Raw genomic sequence first — 10217 nt, forward strand, 5'->3', positions numbered from 1 at the left:
GAGAGAGAGAGAGAGAGAGAGAGAGAGAGAGAGAGAGAGAGAGAGAGAGAGAGAGAGAGAGAGAGAGAGAGAGAGAGAGAGAGAACAGAACGGAAAAAAGAAAGTGACAAAGAGGGAGAGAGAGGCAGAAGCACAAACATTTAATGTGAAGGAACCAATGTAAGCACTATTATGCGCACATACACACACACATATCAATCTGATGTTGTAACCTTCTCCGTTGAGAGGATCAGTTCTTTCATGTGGGGTGACTTTGAGGGCCAAGGAGATCTCCAACAATACTATCCATTATACTGCCAGCGTCAGGGGTTTATCTGTCTCTCTGCAAGTCAAAGAGCTGGTCAGACACACCTCAGGGCTAAATGTCAGAACAACTTTGGAGAACAACACTACTCACAGAGAAGCCCTTTGAATGCATCACGCCACATTTGGGTTTGTTGGTTTTCAGGGAGTACGTTGGTCGTATGGTTGCCTAACAAATCACATTGCAGCTCTCTAACATGTACCGCGTGTTGCATGGAAAGCCAGGCCTATAGGGGAGATCCCTTAATGACATTAGGTCTGAGATCTCAGTGTCTGGGACTTAGACAGGAAATATATTCGAAGGCTTAACTGGAATACATGCAAGACACAATTTGGCACAAATATATTTCTCTCTCTCCTCTCCTATTTACCTATCACCCCCCCCCCCCCCACCCCCTACCCCCTGGCAGACCTCCAACGTCTGAAACCCTAGACCCCGCTGGTTCTGCACTTTCTACAACTTTTAGGAAGCCATTAGCCACATCAAATCATTACCTCAGGAAGGGAGGGAGAGAGGGATATGGAAGTGAAGGAGATCGAGAGAGAGAGAGAGAAAATCCGATTGGGAGGATGGTGAGAGAGGGAAAGATATCAGGTGCCCCCTGTTTTCAGTCACTCAATTACAGTAATGTGCCATTTAACTAATGCATAATAGCACATTGATACCCATAATGAACAGTATTATACACTAAAGACTGCCCAAATACACAAACATGCACGCACACACTTACACTCTCCTCCCTACCCATTTTTCTAGCCTCCCCCTCTCTCTCTCTGACCATTTACTTCTTGCACTTGGAGATTAGGTATCTAGCCACATTAATTCACCTGTACATCTATCACTACATGACAGCAATATCATGTCAAGGACACTCAAGAGAACAAACAGACAAAATGAAAAGCAAAAGTCATTCTAAAAATGACCAACTTTCCAATATAGACAAAATGGAAACATTACACCCTCAGGCAGTCTTGGACAAAGCCAACAAAGTTCAATGTAGAATGAAACATAACTTTTCTTTCACTAAACCCCATTCTTCTTCCTTCTCTCTCTCATTACTGCCACCCCAACACTAATCCAGTTCAAATGTAAACAGGCTTAGGTCTTCATTCCACACGTAAACCGTATCAAATGTATCAAAGCCGGGGCTCAGTAGCGTCCCTGGCTATAGCAGGGTCAGACTGGGGCCACGCGGGGCCACACACCCAACTCAATTAGCCTGAGAGCCAGTTAGTCTGTCCCACCAATACTGTGTGTGTGTGTGAGAGAGATAGAGCGAGAGAGAGAGAGAGAGAGAGAAGGGGGGGACTGAGAAAGAGGAGAGAGTGTTTGTGAGACTGTGTGCATGGTGGTGTGTAAGATCAGGATTTGTAATGCTGTGTGAATGCATGTGTGTGTTCGAATAGCCATGGTGGTGTGTATTGGGTTAATAGGTCAGGTCACGGTGAAAAGGAGCGTGTTAGAGTATATGTGTGTCTGTGTGTGTGTGTATGTACACGTGTGTGTGTGCGTTTCAGCACGTGTGTGTGTGTATGTGTGTGAAAGAGACAGAGACACTATACTTCATCAACTAAGAACTGTGAGAGGTTGTCTGCAGGCCAAGGACTATAATACGGACGCCGTATGCAGCAACATTATTTCTCTCTGAGGGGAAAAAAACTCATCAAAGACCCCTCTATGGCTCCTGCAGAGATGTGACCATACTGCCCACAGAAAACAGAAGGAACAGAACAGCGAGGACAATCCTCTCTTAGATAAGAGATTTCCAAACGCGTACAACCTACCTCACATAATCTCTTGCCATTTTACTGTGACCAATTACAAAAACACATAGACAACCCAAAGTTTCAGCTCAGAGCAAGGAGGCATCAACAACAAAGAAGCTGATGAGAGCCAGAGCCTGACGTGAAACAGGTCTTTGGGCTCTAGTCAATTTGGATCGCGGAAGCAGTACAGATTGCGCGATAGAAATGTAAAAGTCGTTGAGTCGATGGAGCAGCGTTTAGCGTGTGGCAGTCTCCGCCGCATTCAATTTCAATCACACTGTAACGCTGAACTTCCTCGATACGGATTGAATAGAGCCCCAAATTCTCTGTTCTCTCAGCCCAGTCAAAGCTCTCCTCTGTCCTGGCACCCCAATGGTGGAACAAGCTTCCCACTTGTCCAACTAGCACTGAGTTTGCTGATAACTTCTGTATTGAGGAAAAATGTACTTACTACGATTGTGATATGTGGTTGTCTCACCTAGCTATCTTAAGATGAATGCACTTGGATAAAAGCGTCTGCTAATTGACTCAAATGTTAAATATGGCTGGATATTTGGGAATTGACCATGTCCTTATCCGCCACAGACTCCCCTGTCCTGCCCGATGCAGGTGGGGTCTCAGGAGACCTTCGTAAAAGCCTGTTCCCATCCGCTTCCCTAGAGCCAACATCTTCACCCCTATCAACTGCCATATTGCGAAAGTTTAGCGCAGCTAAGTAGAGACTAGTAGAGCCCAATCAGGCAGCCCAGCTTAAACCCAGACAGCATAATTGTGCTAAGTACATCTCACTCCACTGCACCCAACCCAATTCAATGAACCTATTTACCAATGCGCAATGCATCTCCCAAATGTATTCCTCCCAAACAGAAGGGGCAATTCAGCTTCAATCAAGCAATCATCAGGATCATCAGGGTCATCCTAATGTTTGGAGGTCACTGGTTCTCCCACAGGTTTCCAGTAAGGGTACGCTACCCTCCCGGCTCCAGTCCCAAGCCCATCACTCTTATTCAGCCACCCAAACTGTCAATATGGCCCTGATCTGGGAACAGTGTCTTATCTGATCCCTTAGGACTCTCCTGGGGATGGTGCATCCCAGCCAAGCCAAGCCAAGCCACGCCATGCTTCTTCATGCCTCCTGCCTCTCCATACACACACCACTCTACCTACCCCCTAAACATCAACTCCAAACATTCCCCTAGAGGTTACTGACCGTACTCCTCCAGAACCTAAACATTACATCACAACTACCAGCATTGTCTTGTGTTTAATGCAACAATTTGTGGACAAACTGTCCAATGACTGCAGTTGTATAGGTGTGTGTGTGTGTGTGTGACTCCTTGGTGTCATAGGGTAGCCTTTGTGTATTTTCGTTTGCATGTACAGTACCAGTCAGAAGTTTGGACACACCTACTCATTCAAGGGGTTTTCTTTATTTGGACTATTTTCTACATTGTAGAATAATATTGAAGACATCACAACTATGAAATAACACATATGGAATCATGTAGTAACCAAAAAAGTGTTAAACAAATCAAAATATATTTTAGATGTTAGATTCCTCTAAGTAGACACCCTTTGCCTTCATGACAGCTTTGCACACTCTTGGCATTCTCTCAACTAGCTTCACCTGGAATGCTTTTCCAACATTCTTAAGGAGTTCCCACATATGCTGAGCACTTGTTGGCTGTTTTTACTTCACTCTGCAGTCTAACTCATCCCAAACCATCTCAATTGGGGTGAGGTCAGGTGATTGTGGAGGCCAGGTCCTCTGATGCCGCACTCCATCACTCTCCTTCTTGGTCAACTAGCCCTTACACAGCCTGGAGGAGTGTAGGGTCATTGTCCTGTTGAAAAACAAATGATAGTGTCACCAGCAAAGCACCACCTCACCATCAAACCTCCTCCTACATGCTTCACGATGTGAACCACACATGCGGAGATCATCTGTTCACCTACTCTGCGTCTCACAACGACATAGCGGTTGGAACCAAAAATCTCAAATTTGGACTCATCAGACCAAAGGACAGATTTCTATTGGTCTAATATCCATTGCTTGTGTTTCTTGGCCCAAACAAGTCTCTTCTTCTTAATGGTGTCCTTTAGTAGTTGTTTCTTTGCAACAATTCGACCATGAAGGCCTGATTCATGCAGTCTCCTCTGAACAGTTGATGTTGAGATTTGTCTGTTACTTGAGCTCTGTGAAGCATTTATTTGGGCTGCAATTTCTGAGGCTGGTAACTCTAATGAACTTATCCTCTGCAGCAGAGATAACTGTGGGTCTTCCTTTCCTGTGACGGTCCTCATGAGAGCCAGTTTCATCATAGCGCTTCATGGTTTTTGCGACTGCACTTGAAGAAACTTTAAAAGTTCTTGAAATGTTCCGGATTGACTGATCTTCATGTCTTAAAGTAATGATGGACTGTCGTTTCTCTTTGATTATTTGAGCTGTTCTTACCATAATATGGACTTGGTCTTTTACCAAATAGAGCTATCTTCTGTATACCATCCCTACCTTGTCACAACACAATAGATTGGCTCAAACGGATTAACTTTAAGAAGGGAAGAAATTCCACAAATTAACTTTTAACAAGGCACACCTGTTAATTGAAATGAATTCCAGGTGACTACATCATGAAGCTGGTTGAGAGAATGCCAAGAGTGTGCAAAGCTATCATCAAGGCAAAGAGTGGCTACTTTGAAGAATCTCAAATATAAAATATATTTTAATTAGCTTAACACTTTTTTGGTCACTACATGATTCCATATGTATTATTTCCTAATGTTGATGTCTTCACTATTATTCTACAATGAAGAAAATAGTAAAAACAAAGAAAAACCCTTGAATGAGTAGGTGTGTCCAAACTTTTTACTGGTACTTTAGGTATGTGTTGTCATGAGCATGTGTGTGTACATCTGGCATATGTGTGTGTATATGTATGTACATGTATGTGTGTGTATGTGTGTATATGTGTGTGTATGTGTGTATATGTGTGTGTATGTGTGTGTGTGTGTGTGTGTGTGTGTGTGTATGTGTGTGTGTGTATGTATACGTGTGTATGCGTGTGTATGCGTGTGTATGTGTGTATGTACGTGTGTATACGTGTGTATGCGTGTGTATATGTGTGTATGTGTGTGTATGTGTGTGTATGTGTGTGTATATGTGTAGATGTGTGTATGTGTGTGTGTGTGTGTGTATGTGTGTATATGTGTGTAGATGTGTGTGTGTGTATGTGTGTGTATGTGTGTTATATGTGTGTGTGTGTGTGTGTGTGTGTGTGTGTGTGTGTGTATGTGTGTATATGTGTGTATATGCATATGTGTGTATATGTGTGTATGTGTGTTATATGTGTGTATATGTGTGTATATGCAGTATGCTCTGACTCACTCCTAGTTAGATTCCATCAGCAGGAGGAAGGTATCCCGGTCCTTAATCGTCTGCTGACTCGTCCGTCAGACACAGATTCAATTGGCTGCTTTAATTAATATTAATATTTTTATCATTGGGGATATCAGGTGCTGGGGCGAGGGACAGGAGCGTATCACTGCAATTGGGAGGCCAGATTAACCACAAGAGGAAGCTTTTAAGCTAGCAAGGTTAGTAAAGTAAGCATTTCACTGTTAGTCTACGCCTATTGTTTATGAAGCATGTGACAAATAACATTTGATTTGATTGATTTGATTATGAGAGGCCCTAGCGCTCTCTCCCTATCATCTCTCTCCACAGCATGGGCTCTCATGCTCTCCTCTGTGACCACTGTCTTCCTTTCTCTCTTGCTCTGATTCCACTCCGATCACCTTCTCTTTCTTTCTTTCTTTCCCCACCCCTGCTCACTTCACTCTTTTTTTGTTGTTCCAATGAAGTATGGTTTGTCTTAAAATTCCTAGAAGTCTTTGGGCTGTGCACCCTTCCTAAAACCGTTTGATTGAAATGTGTCATTGGACATTTCAACATCTTATATGGCATCCAACTGATTCACTAAAAGTGGCAAGATGACTAAATGACTTTTTCATTGCCTAGTTTAGACAGAGCGAGATGGGTAGTGAGGGAGGCTCAGTGTGTTGGACAGCTCCTATCCTGTCTGTCCATCCTGATGTGAATGGACATGTATTGATCCCAACAGACTGAACTGCAGGTACATTCTCTCTCTCTCTCCCTCTCTCTCTCTCTCTCTCTCTCTCTCTCTCTCTCTCTCTCGTTTGTCCCACTTCATTATAGGTTTACCATGAGATATCTATTCCTCCCTTTCCTGTCTCTCTCTCCACCCTACATCTCCCTTTCCCTCAATCTCCCTATCTCTAAATCTACTCCACTCTCCCTCCCCACCCCCGCCTTGTACCTCCTCTCTCCTCTCCCCCTTCTCCCTGGGGTATTGTTTGTAACGGTACTCAGGGGTGTCTGTCAGTCTGGTTCAGGAGGGGACGATGTTTACATTTAAAAAAAATATTCAAATGAACCAATGATACAAGAGTTTGGGGAAGATCTCTACTACCTACACACACACACTACCTAAACGCCTTGTTTTATGTCTATATGCTTGGAATGCTACTTTGCTTTCAGTGTATGTGTGTGTGTGTGTGTCCGTGCGTGTGTGTGTCCGTGCGTCTGTGTGTTGGGGTGTTCTGTCTCTCCAATGACCTCCAAAAGAGCGGGCACTACGGTCACTGGGAGAGAGAATGGAGAGATTGATTTAGGGATAAAGCTAAAAGGAAAAAGGAGGGAGAGGAGATGAAACAGTGTTTTCTTTTATTGTCATGTGAATTACTGCCTGAGCCAGATCAAACAGCGTTATTGTTAGTGCTAAACTAAAATGTGTCATCCCTCTCTCCCGCCCTCTTCATCTCCCTCTTTCTCGGTATCCTCTGCTCTCTGATCTCAGTGGAACATCCTGCTCAGTCTCAGTCTCAGTCCGCAACCCCAACCAACATATCTCTATCTACCTCTCCAGTCTCTCTTTATCCTGAATTGTTCTTTAATAAACATGGTCCTCCGTGGACACTGGTGAAGTTATGGCTAGGGTCAGGCTTATGGCTAGGGTCAGGCTTATGGCTAGGGTCAGGCTTATGGCTAGGGTCAGGCTTATGGCTAGGGTCAGGCTTATGGCTAGGGTCAGGCTTATGGCTAGGGTCAGGCTTATGGCTAGGGTCAGGCTTATGGCTAGGGTCAGGCTTATGGCTAGGGTCAGGCTAATGACTAGGGTCAGGCTTATGGCTAGGGTTAGGCTTATGGCTAGGGTCAGGCTTATGGCTAGGGTCAGGCTTATGGCTAGGGTCAGGCTAATGACTAGGGTCAGGCTTATGGCTAGGGTTAGGCTTATGGCTAGGGTCAGGCTTATGGCTAGGGTTAGGCTTATGGCTAGGGTTAGGCTTATGGCTAGGGTCAGGCTTATGGCTAGGGTTAGGCTTATGGCTAGGGTTAGGCTTATGGCTCGGGTTAGGCTTATGGCTAGGGTTTGGCTTATGGCTAGGGTTTGGCTAATGGCTAGGGTTTTGCTGGGGTGTAGACATGAAGCTAAGTTTAGGGTTAGGGAGAATATGTGGAGAAAGGAAGATGAACTTTAACCTCAACGATAGAACAGCTTTGATACCACTCTAACACAGATAGAAAATAACCCCAAAACATTTTCAATATACAGAATAAAAAGGAATTATTCTTGAAAACAACTAAAAGTATAAATCCATACACTTTCATTTCTAAAGTTGGTCATAAAGAAACAATATTTATTGAAAATCAATGCAAAGAAATGGTTGGTGGGTGTTGTAGTGGAGTGTGTTTTCCTACCTCCTCTGAGAGAAGCTGAAGATGTAAATCACATGAGTACAGCCCTAAAACATTCAGCTTGGCTGTCTGAACCTCACCCTGACTCTGACCCTGGCCAACCAAGGATGTAATGGACGGCCAGAGAGGACTGAGGGAGGAAGGGAATGGGAGAGGAGGAGAGAAGAGACAACCATGTACACACCACTCTAGAAATGACTGTACTGGAATTCATAATGATGTACAATTCACATGATTTATCAACTTCTTTGGCTTCACTGTTGCATGCTTTTGAAATGTATTTCATTTGTAGTGCAACAAGCTGAGAGTAAATTGTGCTCGTGGTGAAAAGGAAAACCCGGCCACCCCTTTTTATTTCACTTTTTAAGACGACTTATAATTGTCAATGTGGTTGAAGGGTTGAAGGGTTGGGAAAGGCAGGTTGGAGCATGACGAAATGGAAAGACACTAGACCAACAAATGTTTCCAATCCTTCAACTGAAATCAGTTTAAATGCTACATTACACTGTTGTATGTCCCCCAACCCTTCCTCTGTCTCCAGTACCGGTGGTCTTAAGTGGTGGGACAACTGAGTCCTTTTCTGCGGCCCATCCGTTGGGCGCTTCCTAATACGGTTATGGGAAGAGGCTCATGGGTTTCCCGTCTTGGGTGAGCAGGCCGTGCTAAATAAGGTTTTACTGGCCTGGGGGAGCCGTGTGTAATGGACCTTATTAGCTGTTTGCATTAATAATATGAGGGGGAATCATGGAGGAGAAGGGGACACACTGTATCTACTGTTACCTACAATATGTCACCTTAAAAAGGGAGGGACACTGACACTGATTAGCAGTTAGAATCACCAATCAATCAATTCAATTCAACAATTCAAATGGAATTGTATTTGTCACATGCGCTGGATACAACAGGTGAAGACCTTACCGTAAAACTCTTACTTACAAGTCCTTAACCAACAATGCAGTTTTAAGAAAATAGAGTTACGAAAATATTTACTAAATAAACTAAAGTAAAAAAAAAAAATGTAAATAACACAATAAAACAACAATAATGAGGCTATATACACAGGGTACAGGTACCGAATCAATGCGCGGGGGTACAGGTTAGTTGAGGTCATTTGTACATGTAGGTAGGGGGGAAGTGACTCTGCATAGATAATAAACAGCGAGTAGCAGCAGTGTAAAAACTGGACGGGCCAATAAAAGTAAGAACACTGGATGCAGCCTCTGGGTGCAGTTAGAAAATGGCTCCATCCCCACTTCCCTACACATACAAACACACCCGTCCCTCCAATCCACCCTGTCCCAATGGGTCTCTGGGATGGGCAGTGGACCCATGGGGTATGAGCTAATACATGCACACTCACCAGGTCTTTTTCTGTGTGGCTGTGGGAGTGGAGCGCCATTCAGACCTCCACTCTGTCCATCACGCCTGTCAATCTCTTCCCGTTTCTCATTGCTTTTTCCCAGACCTCAACCCACCTTTTAAGGCCGTGAAAATGTGGTAGGGCCAGTTGCCACGGAAACCATCCAGATGTTGGCCCCTGATTAGCTGGCGACGGCCAAATGAAATCAGAGGGGGTGATAAGATCGGGGGGGGCATCAGGGAACGGGGAAGGCTGGCCGCAAGCTAGAGGGGGAGAGAGAGGGATGGAGAGAGAGAGGAAAGAGAGAGAAATGAGACAGCGCAAGCACGCACTCACACACACGCACGCACAGACACACACACACACACGTGCGCACGCACGCACTCACACACGTGCACACACACACACACACACACACACACACACACACACACACACACACACACACACACACACACACACACACACACACACACACACGCACACACACACACTTCCTGATGCTATTAATTTAAAAGTTCTATTTTTTCATCAAAAATGTCTATTTTCTCACACAGGCAATCTTTCTTTACCCTCACGGTAATGACATCGCAGTAATGACATGACAGCAATGAGATAGCCACTCAAAATGTAAAAATGGAACACGTCTTTCATCCATTGAAAACCACACAATCCATTATTTTTCTTTTCTAAGTGAGGATGTGTCTATTTATGGGGGATGACCATGGAGCAGCTTTCTAAGTGATCCCCAGGGAGATGCAAAAACACACTAGGAACTACATATATCGTATATAAAGCATAGCATTACTACAGAGACTCTTACATTAAATGACCTACAGCATGCGGCTCAGCATTATAAACAAAGTTCCCCTATAGGTGTTATAAGGCCTGGGAACGGCTGGGAAACAATACCCTGTCCAGTACTTCCCTATAGCTTCTAAAACAAGCCCAAACAATAGGCTCTTACTCCCCTACCTGCCCCACATGTATCTAATCATGTAGGAGGTTATT

The sequence above is a fragment of the Oncorhynchus mykiss genome, chromosome 7 (genome assembly GCF_057628025.1).
Source record: "Oncorhynchus mykiss isolate SJ-2025 chromosome 7, ASM5762802v1, whole genome shotgun sequence".
Lineage (NCBI taxonomy): Eukaryota > Metazoa > Chordata > Actinopteri > Salmoniformes > Salmonidae > Oncorhynchus > Oncorhynchus mykiss.